This window comes from Macaca thibetana, chromosome 18 (genome assembly GCF_024542745.1).
Source record: "Macaca thibetana thibetana isolate TM-01 chromosome 18, ASM2454274v1, whole genome shotgun sequence".
Classification (NCBI taxonomy): Eukaryota; Metazoa; Chordata; class Mammalia; order Primates; family Cercopithecidae; genus Macaca; species Macaca thibetana.
Genome location: NC_065595.1, coordinates 3,589,473 through 3,602,765, shown reverse-complemented (window position 1 = coordinate 3,602,765; position 13,293 = coordinate 3,589,473). Strand labels below are relative to the sequence as shown.

Genomic DNA, 13,293 nt, shown 5'->3' with positions numbered 1-13,293 from the left:
CCTATACTAAGTGTGCAATCACTATGGAATAAAAGGTCAGCTTGTAGCACAACAGCACACAGAATCACTAAATCTTACTGAAAGGAAAGGAAAAACTCTCAGAAAACACAAATGTTCACTTGGTAATGAACACCACTTTGCACCAAGACATTTTAAGAAAATCATGTTTGGAAACCACACTTTGGTCCTCCTTGGAAGACGTGGCCAGTTCCCCAGGAAGAACTGGCCCTCCTGTACTACACACCAGGAACGAACTGCCCTGGCCTTCACCACCTCTAGACAAAGCTGGTGATGCTCCCCAAATCTGTGATAATGCTGAGATGTTCTGGGGCACAGTCTACACTGAAATGTCACCCATGCTTTACACCATGTCAAAGGTCGTGAGATTTTTCCATTAATAACCAAGGAGGTATAAGTTATCCAAACTTACTGTTGGGCGGTTTGGGGATTTTAGTCAAATACTTAATCCTGTTTCAAATAAAACTTTAATCCAAGCACAAATATTAGCTCAGGAAATTGTGATTTGGATTTTCTGTAGGCCTGAAGAGCCAGAAACCAATAGTTCCTCATTTAGACTTCATGAGAAACATCTCTGAATAGTAAGTGTGAGGACCATCGCCCACACACGTAAGCCTTTACGATAGTTGAAACTAAGGTTTAAAAGTTTCACATAAAATAAAACTTTGAACTTCAGTGATTGGCAAAAAGCAAATTGAAAATATCCATTAAAACACATTGTCCCGCTTCTTAAATTCTGCCTCCTTCGTCACTGATTTTAGATAAAAGAACATATCCTTCTTTCATTTCTCCATTGTCCCTCCTCAAATTAAAGGGGGGAGGGATTTTAATCTCAAATTACCGCTGTTGTTAATAAGCAAACAAAAAAGAAAAAAAAAAACGAAAGCAGAAATATTTAGCTGTTCTCATGCCTGGGAAACATAACCCAAAGACCTCCATAAATAACTTGGAGAATACAGGGTCAGGGCAATCTGGGATATTGAGAAATAAACAGATTTTCACAATGCTTCTCAGCTTGCAACCATTCGATGGTTGCTGTGAAGTTTTGAAATGAAACTTGGCAAATGGTCTCAGTGAGATGCCTTTGAACTCCAAATGCCTCGATGCTGTGGCGGCTACTGAACAGCTCATCTGGTCCCTCATTCTCAACTTCAAAGAACAGGCTCTCCCTGTCCCAGGCAAGGGTAGAGAGCTGGGTGCACAATTTTAGCCTTAAATGTTTTACTCTACACTCCTCCTGGCTCTTTCAACATTTTATTAACCCATGAAAGCGTGGAAACCAAAGCTGTAAGAACAACGCCAGGAATCTTGAGAAACTTAAAATCTCAAAAGTCTTCTGCCTTCAATAACAGGAAAACATCAATGACTTTTTGTTTTCACCAAAGATGTTTGGAAGTAACTCATCATTTTTTCTAACTCATGCTTTGTAGACACATTTAAATAGGTATATAATCCAAGCATGGATTTTTCCCTTAATGTATCATATTAAAGATTCTTCCATAAAAACCTGTTTCAGAATTTACATCTGATACTGCTTTGTTACTGAAAGCCACGAAGTAATAAAACTTGAAAGGAATTTTTCTCCCTTTTTGATGTAATTATATTAACTTGGTAGCTTTCAATTAGAGAAAATACTAAACTCGAGATTTTCTTACTATTCCTAAAAACATACGTATCATTTCCTTTATGGAATTATGACTACCACTGAGTTTCTGCATAAAAGTTTCAGAAAGCCCTAAGTTAGGAAATACTTGTATCATCTCAACCTCTGAAGAGAAATGATATTTAAATATACAAAATGCAAAAGAGTGTCACTTATTACATGTGAGATTCCACAATTTTGCTAGTTATCTTACAAAGGATTCTTGGCCAGAGGGTCAAACATAACAGTAACATTTCAAAATTGAATTATAAGCAGTTTCTTCGTAAAAATAAATGTCAGTTGAATAAGAGGATTCTACATTTCTCTTTCCCACTGCTTGTGGCAGCCCCACGACTGTTTCCCTACCACATCCATTCACTGTCAACACACACAGAACATAACATACACTGCAACACATGCTATAACATGCACAGTAACATACACTGTAACACACACTGTAACACATGCTGTAACACACACACCCTATAACACACTAACACATGCTGTAACACTAACACATGCTACAACACACTGTAACATACCACTATAACACACTGTAACATACACTGTAACACATGCTGTAACACACTGTAACACACACTAATATACACTGTAACATGTTATGACACACTAACACACTGTAATATACACTGTAACACACTATAACACACTAACATACACTAACACACACTGTAATATACACTGTAACATGCTATGACACACTGTAACACACTATAATATACACTGTAACACACTATAACACACTAATATACACTAACACGCTGTAACACACTATAACACACACTGTAACATACACTATAACACACTAACACATGCTGTAGCACACACTGTAACACACACTATAACACACTGTTAACACACACTATACCACACACTGTAACACACACTATAACACACTGTTACACACTATAACACACACTGTAACACACACTCTAACACACTGTTAGCACACACTATACCACACACTGTAACACACACTGTAACACACTGTTAGCACACACTATACCACACACTGTAACACACACTATAACACACACTGTAACATACACTGCATCCTAACTCCCCGGGTCACTGGTGCAAACACACAGGCTTAAGATACGAAAAACAAATGATTAAGAAATAGAAGACTGTGCTTCTGGGTGACCTCTAAATGTGAAAAAAGGAAAGTGGAAACAAAAATCCTTTAGCAATAACTTTATTTTAAATGTAATTATAATCTCAATTTTCTTTTTGGAAAGCTATAATGTAGTGCAAAGCCGGGGAAACCGATGAATTTAATTTTAAAGCCAAAATTGAACACAAGATGTAAAATCCCATTTACAAGTAGAAGTTAGAAAGCCTTGTGACCTAGGATAAGCAAAGGAACAGAAGCCTGAGGGCGGAGGGTCTGCAGGGCGGATGGGTCCCCCTTCCTCCAGCCCAAACACCTCATTCTGCAGACGAAAAATGTGAGACACAGAGCAAGCTGGTGCCCAGCTGGTACTGGACCCTGACAGGATAGGGGTCCACTTTCATTTCACACCACCTCACCAATAAAACACATCCGTTAGGCACAGATACTGCGGGTCACAGCCACTCCTACTCTGGAAACCTGAGTCTCTAAATGCCAGAAATGAGTTACATCTCTACTTTCTGAGACCCTGGGGGCATTCAGAATGGTCCAGGATTATACATGAGGCTGTATACACGTGGACAACAAAAGCTCACAATATATTAAGTTGAAACAATGGGATAGAGACAAATATTTTCCAGATATGCTAGGTGTATGTGTGTACACTCAAGAGAAAAACATACTAAAGGGACATGTGTATCAAATGTGTATACACAAAGGATATTCGTAGACAGGTGCAGCCAGTCCAAAATATCAAGTCATTACCTGTGAGCAGTGACACCTTCTTTGTCTTTTCCCTCATCTGCATTTTCTACGACGATTAAATTGTACATAATGTAAAAATACATAAAAAAAATACGTCCATTTTGCAACAGTTTGATATGCTCTGGTTGCGTCCCCACCCAAATCTCATCTTGAATTGAAGCTCCATAATTCCAATATGTACTGGGAGGGACCCAATGGGGGGTAACTGAATCATGGGGGTGGGTCTTTCCCATGCTGCTCTCGTGACAGTGAATAAAGCTCACGAGATCTGATCGTTTGATACAGGGCAGTTCCCCCACACAAGCCCCCTTGCTTGCTGCCATGTAAGACATGCCTTTGCTTCTCCTTCACCTTCTGCCACGATTGTGAGGCCCCCCCAGCCATGTGGAACTGCGAGTCCATTAAACCTCTTTGCTTTATAAATTACCCAATCTCAGGTATGTCTTTACTAGCAGCATGAGAAGAGACTAATACAAGTTCATGAGAACATATACAATAAAAATATTACTTGTCTCATAAAACACTGCTCCTTTCATATTCATTCCCAGCCCGGAAGCCAGGAGTCCCCACTGTGTGTGAAGACCATGCACGTGGAGCTAGAGGCAGCCCCAGTCTTTCTACTGACCTCACACAGGTGATCATGAGGGAGCGACTCCAGGTACCCGCGGATCCCATGGCTCCCACAATAGCCCCAAGTGCTGAGGTGCTTTTGTTTAGTAGGCATTTAATATCTGCCATTTCTGTAGCTTTTCATTCTTGGTAGTCAGTTTTCACTGCTCTTACATCTGCACTAAGCTTAAGATCTAAGTAAGCCTGCTGGAGATGGTGTAAAAGGTGCAGCACTGCAGATGCTAATTCTCCAAATCTGTTGACGTTTACTTGACTATCCGAACTCCTCCAACGTCCTTCTCACCCTCTGGCCCAAAATCTGCTCTCTACCCCCAACCCTCATTGCTGTCTCTATTTTTTGCTCATTTCTATAAAGGTCATCTTACCATACACCGAATTCCAGAAAGGTCATTTGTCAAACTGCTGATATCAGTAAAGTATCAGATCATAAGGAGCAAACTCAACCACACTGCTCATTTTACGTATATATACACTATTCTCAGGACTATTTGTATGTGGAAAATGGGGAGTGGCACATGTTATTTCATGGAAAACACTGGATACTTAAAAAAAATATTCTGGCCAGGCGTGGTGGCTCAAGCCTGTAATCCCAGCACTTTGGGAGGCCAAGACGAGTGGATCACGAGGTCAGGAGATCGAGACCATCCTGGCTAACATGGTGAAACCCCGTCTCTACTAAAAAATACAAAAAACTAGCCAGGTGAGGTGGCGGGCGCCTGTAGTCCCAGCTACTCGGGAGGCTGAGGCAGGAGAATGGCGTGAACCTGGGAGGCGGAGCTTGCAGTGAGCTGAGATTGCGCCACTGCACTCCAGCCTGGGCAACAGAGCGAGACTGTTTGCCACCACGCCCAGCCAGAATATTTTTTTTAAGTATCCACTGTTTTCCATGAAATAACATGTGCCACTCCCCATTTTCCACATACAAAAAAAAAAAAAAAGTATTCTAAGTAGGAGAAATGATCAAAAAAACGTGCAGGTAAAAGCAATTCCTGTGGTCGTAAAAGTTTATGCTTCCCAAGCCTCTATTATACCTTGCCATGCTGGGCTGGGGAGGGGTTACACCTCCTGAATGTGTCATATTCTATAAACCAAAAGAAAAGTAGTTATAAACTGGCTGTTCAAAACTAAAAATGCACTTTCATCAGAAAAGTTTATGATCAGTAATGAAATTCCCAGATCAGTCCACGAACGGGTACTTCATCCACAATATCAGTAAGTGTGATTGAATTTCCTTAGTGATATCTTTTGAAAACACCAATAGACCAAAAACTGGATTTGCTTTCTAAATCATGAATTTTGGTGGTGCCCAAAAGAAGAGAAATGGAAGAGAACAAGCAAGGAGACTTCCCAGGATGATTCTGATTCTGACTTGAGCACCTGGACGTGGACAATTTCTAACAGCTCCTGCCCTAGAATGCAGTGTGCGCTGCGCCTCCTGCTTACGATCAACATACATCCCAAACACCTCTCCTGTGCACAATATGCATGTCCAGGGTCAACTACGGATACACGTTTACAAAGCAAGATGAATTACCCTTAGGAAGTCCATCCTGCATTTAGGCTGGTGCATACTGGAAAAGGGCTCTAGAGACAGGGTTTGAAGTCAAGTTCGGAAGTCATAAACCTCCCAAGAGGAGCAGGGCAGCTGAGGCTCTGAGGCTGCTGTCCTGGCTGCCGGAGGCATGGCGGGCTACGCCTTAGGTGACGGAGACGCTGCGCTGGCAGCTGCTCCAGGGCTTCGTGCTTTAAGGAACAAGTCCCACGTCCCAGCTGGTACCCTGGTCCAGTCCGTGAGGCCAGACCTTGTCTCGGAGCTGGAAAGCAGAGCCCGGGCTGAGCCCCCATGAGTTCTGTGTTTGCAAAGCTACCACTGGGTCCCTCCCTCTGCTCTCCATAGAACCTGCTAGACAACTCAAGGGTTCGCTTGAAGGGGAAATGGGGCAAAAGAATTCCACACTAAGTTCCTAGAGTCTTTTCAAAACATCCAAGCCACCGGGAGCAGGTCCTAGGGGTGAACATCATCCCAAAATAAACCTTGTAAAATGTTCCATTATTACAGAGGACACTACTTCACACTAAGTATCACCTATGTTTTGCCAACATCTCACATTTCTTTGATTTTACCTACAGTAAGAAAGTACACAAAGGGCCACAGCATAAGTATTTTCAAAGAAGAGACAAGTTTCTGAAAAAGTTTCTGCAGATCTCAATCACACGGTGGGCCAGGGCTGGCGCCCAAGTCATCACAAATTTCTCTGCCTCACACATGGATCAAACTGTATGACATTGGCCATTTTAAGGCAAGTGGTTTTTTTGTTTTGTTTTTGCTTTTTAATCTTAGAAATTAAATAATGCACCAGACTACCATGAGTATCACTGTTATTTTAAACAACTCCATGGCTACATGAGCAAGTTAAGGTAAATCCCAGAAAAATTCAGCCAGGGTATCTACGCTAATATCACCCAATTGGAATTTGGTAGAGTTGCCTAGAATTCAGGAAGACATTACCATCAGCTAGAGACGTGGAGTTAGACACAGCAAACAGTTCCTGGAGAGGGCCCTGACCCAGGAAACCGGGAGACAGCTCCTGCCACAGCCATGCAGAGGAGCCTACGGAGAGCGGGCCGGTCCCTTGGTACTCCCTGCACTGCGGCAGTGAGGAGCAGACCACGGTCTCCAGGGGCGTCACGGCCGATGACCGGGTATTCACACACTCAGGCTATGCAGCAGTGTTGCACCTGCAAACACGTGACTGCCCTAACTTTCCGGAAGCTAAATGTAGGATTCAGAAATGCAGACCAATCGACAGTGAAAACAACAAGCACAACCTCAGAATTAAATCGACTCATTATGAGGCAGTTCGAAGGCTATAAGAGAAGTGGGACTCTGTATTTATGTAGAGGTAGAGAATTAAAAGATACCCAGAAACCACCATTACATAGAAATGGGTTGTGAAGTAGACATACCCTAGTACAGAGCAAATAAATGGAGGGCTCCAGCCAAAAGGCAAAAGGCAAGGACAGGATGATGGGGGGCAGACATGGGGCACTGGGGAGGCATGGGAGGAGAAGATATGAATTCCATTTATCCAGAGGATAGGACAAGCAGAAACTGCATCTACTGTGGGCAGAACAGCTTAGAAAGAAATCTCCAATCGTGAACTATGACAAACTGGAATAGATAAGAAAAAAACAACTAAATGAATTCTCCGCCATACAAATCCTAAAGAAAAGCAAAGATAATTTATTTTTGTCACCGGTTCATTTTTACCTGATAAAGGAAGACAAGACGTACTCTCAATATCACACTGAGCTCTGTAACTAAATCTGGATGCGTCTGGCCACCTGGAGTTTGCACGGAGACCCTGGGCTGTGCACACCGCAGGACTCTCACCTGGAACACTCGGAGACCCCAGGATTCAAGCACTCTGCAGCTGGCCGCACAATCTAACAGAGACCCATTAAAATGGTTGTCCACAACAGAATTTACACACATTCTTTACAAGGGAAGGGATGCGAACACATTCCCAAAAGAAAAACAGCCACAAGTTTTACAAGCTAGGAAAGGAAAAGCTGCATGGATCAAATGCTAGGGTTCGTGAAATTCCTCTGAGGAGAGAAACAACACAAAGCCCTTCCTGTGTGTTCTCGTTAATACGTCCTTAATGTGAACTGACAGTACCTTGCCTCAAACACCTTTTAAGCAACAAGACATGACAAGACATATGCTGGCAGGAGATAAGGCTCACCCCTGAAACACACGCAGGTGAAAAGGTTCCCCCCCGAAACACACGCATGCAAGTGAAAAGGTTCCCCCTGAAACACACACACACACACAGGTGAAAAGGCTCCGCCCTGAAACACACACATGCAGGTGAAAAGGTTCCCCCTGAAACACACACATGCAGGTGAAAAGGTTCCCCCATGAAACACATGCATGCAAGTGAAAAGATTCCCCCAAAACACACGCATGCAAGTGAAAAGGTTCCCCCGAAACACACACGCAGGTGAAAAGGCTCCCCCCAAAACACACACACGCAGGTAAAAAGGCTCCCCCCTGAAACACAAACACGCAGGTAAAAAGGCTCCCCCCTGAAACACACACATGCAGGTGAAAAGGCTCCCCCCATTCTGCCACGAAACACACACATGCAGGTGAAAAAGCTCCCCCATGAAACACACACAGGTGAAAAGGCTCCCCCAGAAACACAAATGCAGATGAAAAGGTTCCCCCTGAAACACACACAGGTGAAAAGGCTCCCCCCAAAACACACATGCAGGTAAAAACGCTCCCCACAAAACACACGCAGGTGAAAAGTCTCCCCCCGAAACACGAAGTTTCATGAAAAGACTCCCCCCCGAAACACGCAGGTAAAAAGGCTCCCCCCGAAACACACATGCAGGTGAAAAGTTTCCCCCCGAAACACACACATGCAGGTGAACAGGCTCCCCTCTGAAACACACGCAGATGAAAAGTCTCCCCCCACCTCACGAAACACACACACGCAGGTGAAAAGGCTCCCACTGAAACACACACACGCAGGTGAAAAAGTTCCCCCGTGAAACACACACAGGTGAAAAGGCTTCCCCCTGAAACACGCAGATGAAAAGGTTCCCACCAAAACACACGTAGATGAGAAGGTTCCCCCGTGAAACACACACAGGTGAAAAGGCTCCCCCCGAAACACATGCAGGTGAAAAGGCTCCCCCTGAAACACGCAGATGAAAAGGTTCCCCCCGAAACACACGTACACGAAAAGGATCCCCCTGAAACACATGTAGATGAAAAGGTTCCCCTCGAAACACACAGATGAAAAGGCTTCCCCCCCAAAAAACACACGCACAGGTAAAAACACTCCCCACAAAACACATGCAGGTGAAAAGGCTCCCCCCAAAACACGTGCAGGTGAAAAGGCTTCCCCCTGAAACACACATGGGTGAAAAGGCTCCCCCAAAACACACACACACAGGTGAAAAGGCTTCCCCGTGAAACACACACATGCAGGTGAAAAGGCTCCCCCCGAAACACACACACGCAGGTGAAAAGGCTCCCACGAAACACCCACACACAGGTGAAAAGGCTCCCACGAAACACACACATGCAGGTGAAAAGGCTCCCCCTGAAATACACACGCAGGTGAAAAGGCTCCCACGAAACACCCACACGCAGGTGAAAAGGCTCCCCCTGAAACACACACACGCAGGTGAAAAGGCTCCCACTGAAAAACAGGCAGGTGAAGTCGCAACCTCCCCTACTGGGAAGGGCCTTATCTCGGAGCCACACCAGGTTCCAGAACCTTCATCAATTATACATCCATCTCTCAAAAAAAAAAAAAAGTGTGAGATCTCTTTGCACATGGAGGCATGGGAAGAACCCACTGTTTTATGCCTTTTTCATTTGCCCCGTGGAATCTACAACTAATCCATCAGTAATTCTTCAACAGTTCAAGCACAGGACACAGAATTCCCAAGAGAATGGCGATTGGCCACTAATTTTTTCACACATATTAACTTAGCATTTTTAAATCAAAACTAAATAAGGCTAGCTCATGCATAGACAAAATCAATTTAGGGCCAGAGGAAATGTGTCCACCAAAGGAACCACGTCACAATGAGGGCTGATATCCTCACACGCTGTGTGCGATCCTGACCACTGATTCCCCATCTCTTGTGAAAATCACAGGCCACAGACCACATGCCGCTGAGACAGCTAAACATTTCTCCACATCTGGGAAGCCCACATCTCAGGAGGACCGAAGGAATTCTTGGGGCTGTTCTGATTTTGAATTCAGGAGGTATGCTCATGCAGATGACCTGACACCTCTTGGTCGGAGCTGCGTCTTTTGTCAACACCTGAACTCTTACCAGAGCTTGTCCTGCATTTTCCAGGGTCCCACAAAGCAAATGAAATGTGATAGACCCACCCACGCGGCACTCAAGTCACTGACAACTCACGATGGGTCGACGTCCAGGAAAGAGACACCACCAAAGCCTCAACACAGAAATTCACCTGCAAAAATACCCGAGCCCAATCAAGCTTCCAGGTCTGACAGCTGACATTCACGCCAAGCAGGCAAACCCCCCAGTGCTGGGCACAGGGAATTTCAGACGTCAAATTAACATAAAACTGCCTTCACGTTGCATAGCAAACTTGAGTACATTCCTTCATCCTAACTCAAGAAACTTTTAGAGAACCATAGAAAATGCCAGCAGTCACTTTTTTAATTCAAATGAAACAGAAAGGTTATTTGTTTTCTTTTAAATCTCTATTTCCACAAGCATTGTTCTGACCCTCAATAGAGCTAATCCACGCGTTTAAAGTATTAACAAATGTAAACTGCAGAAAGAAAGCAAACTCCACTGAAGGATCTCCCCTCCTCTCCCTCAGCGAATTATTCTTCCAGCCTTTGCTGATGTGAGGTAGCCAACATCTACCATCTAGTAATGAACAAAAGGAGTTGTGCTCAACAGGCTTTGATCAGCAACAAGAACAGACATTTCCGCCATGCATTAAAAGAACATAACCTACCAGAAAAGGTTTACTCACAAGACACTCACCAGCTCAAATACAGCATGTCCGGTTATCTAAAATACACATCTTCAGATAAATAACAAATAAATCTTTAGTGTAAGTATATCCCAAATATTGCATGGGACATACGTAAACCTTTTTTAAAAAGTATTTATTGTTTATCTAAAATCCAAAGTTAACCAGGAGTAATGTATTTTTATGTACTAAATTTGGCATCCCTAACTTCTAAAACAAACACATTATTTGAAAGAATTACTTAAAGGAAGCCTCAAGAGTCCAAAAAAAAAAAAAAAAAATGTGTAAAGGCTGATGTCAACACATACACATGGATAAAGAGGAACATTATTTCTCATCCATGTGCAGCATCATTAGTTCACTGGGAGGAGTGGAAATTATGCACAGGAAATGGAGAAACGACGCTAGGGGGCGCCGACATCATCTCCCAAAAACCCAATCCTCAGAGCCTCAGCGGCCCGTCAGTACTGGACAGGGCCTCTGGACGGACAACACTGACCCCTAGCGTCACCTTCCAGGCAAGCAAGGATCCGGGAACCGAGGCACGGTCCTTTCCTTTCTGTCTGGACAGGCTACGGAGACATCCCACCTGCAAGTCCCAGCCCAAGGGTCCTGCTATCTGGGCCCTGAGTAGGGACTGCAAAGGTGAGGATCGGGGTGGAGACAAGAGCCTGAGAGAGAGAACAGGCACAATGCCAGGAAAACAGGGCAAGTTCCTAGCCTTCATTTCTCCATCTTCCTGCCCTTCTTCCCTTCACACCCTGGTGGCATGTCATAATATATTATTATATCTTATTGGTTTCAACACTTATGACTGGACCCATCTTGAGAAAGTTTACTTAACCCTCTAAACTTCAGATTTCCTATCTGTGTTTTGAGACAAGTGGCACCTTCACCTCATGAGGCTATGCTGGAGGTTTATATGAAATACAGATAAAGCACACGGAGATTGAGTCTATGACAAGGTTACTACATTAAATCAGTGGAAAAACATAACATAACCTACCAGAAAACATTCACTCAACTGATTGTTGAATAAATTAGGTTGGAAAAACCAGATCAATGTGGGAAAATGTTTAAAGTACCTCACAGAATATATACGAGGTTTTACACGGGTTAACACAATGTGGAATAAAGCAAATGTAATGAAGCAAACTAGATTGATTAAAACAATGAGGATAGTTTAATGGTAGGGTAGAGAACGTCTAAAGTATATGTAAAATCCAAAAACCCTAAAGACAATTCTGATGTTTTAGAACTTCTACAATAAAAGACTTCAGAAAGTAAAAGACAAATGATAAACCAACAGAACGTATTCAAAACATGAGAATCAAATCCACAATATATAAAGAGTTTCTATAAATTAACAAGAAAAGGACAACACATTTTTTAAATGTGCAAAATTCATGGACAATATACATCAGGCAAGAAATACAAAGGCCAGTAAACATGAAAACATGCTTATGCTCACAAAAAAAGAAAAAAAGAAAATGGAAATTAAAGCAATAAAAATATATCATTTTTTTTCTTTCAGACAGGCAATTTTAGAAAATTTATAATACTAAGAACTATTGAGGGCGTGGAGAAACACACACACAAAACTCATAAGCTTTTGGTGGACATGAGGATTATTACACCCAAACAGGCAGCATCTATCAAAATATAAAATGCGCAAACTCCTGAAACTACCAATTTCACTTAAAGAAATCCATCATGGTCCAGGCGCAGTGGCTCATGCCTGCAATCCCAACACTTTGGGAGGCCAAGGTGGGTGGATCACCTGAGGTCAGGGGTTTGAGACCAGCCTGGCCAACACAGTGAAACCCTGTCTCTACTAAAAATACAAAAAAAAAAAAAAAATTAGCCGGGCATGGTGGCATGCACCTGTAGTCTCAGCTACTCAGGAGGCTGAGGCAGGAGAATCACTTGAATCTGAGAGACAGAGGTTGCAGTGAGCCGAGAGGCAGGAGAATCGCTTGAATCTGAGAGACAGAGGTTGCAGTGAGCCGAGATCGCACCACTGTACTCCACCCTGGGTGACAGAGCGAGACTCTGTCTCAAAAAAAGAAAAGAAAGAAAGAAATCCATCATGAAACACTCCTAAGTGCTGTCAATGGCCTGTCACCAGTATGTTTATGGCAGCACTGTCTGTAATGAAATTTGGAAAGGACTTGAACAATGATCAATAGGCAAATAGAACAAGATCACCCAGCACTCTCAAGCAGTCCAAGAGAGGAGAGTCCTCCGCCCACACAGGGAGATTCCCAAGACATGCTGCCACGTGGGGAAGCAGGCTGAGGAACAGGACACATCAAATGCTCTTACTACATACCAAAACAAGAAAAAAATCTACACATACACGTATACCAGAAAACACATTTTAAAGACCAAGGAGGGTCAGAAGTAAACTCTCTGGAAGAGGGGAGGCCAGTCAGGACAGTCAACAGAGGAGGACCGCTCCTTTCCAAGCACTTCCTCATCTTCTGGATTCTTTACCATGTGCAGGTGTTCACAAAAGATGTGTGGATGTTCTAAAGGACGAGCAGAACTCTAAAACCA

The 13,293-nt window shown here is 43.4% G+C and overlaps 1 protein-coding gene and 2 long non-coding RNA genes across 3 annotated transcripts in view; 2 read left to right on the top strand and 1 right to left on the bottom strand.

Annotated features, from left to right (window-relative positions):
* The window catches only part of ZNF516 (zinc finger protein 516), an 85,245-nt gene that overhangs the window by 57,404 nt on the left and 14,548 nt on the right, over positions 1–13,293 (bottom strand). The window lies entirely within an intron of this gene.
* On the top strand, positions 8,594–8,902 carry LOC126941278 (uncharacterized). Its single transcript, XR_007721227.1, has 3 exons — positions 8,594–8,624; positions 8,731–8,761; positions 8,852–8,902. It is a non-coding gene; the product is annotated as an uncharacterized LOC126941278 (long non-coding RNA).
* Positions 9,115–9,405, top strand: LOC126941276 (uncharacterized). Its single transcript, XR_007721225.1, has 3 exons — positions 9,115–9,192; positions 9,227–9,292; positions 9,325–9,405. It is a non-coding gene; the product is annotated as an uncharacterized LOC126941276 (long non-coding RNA).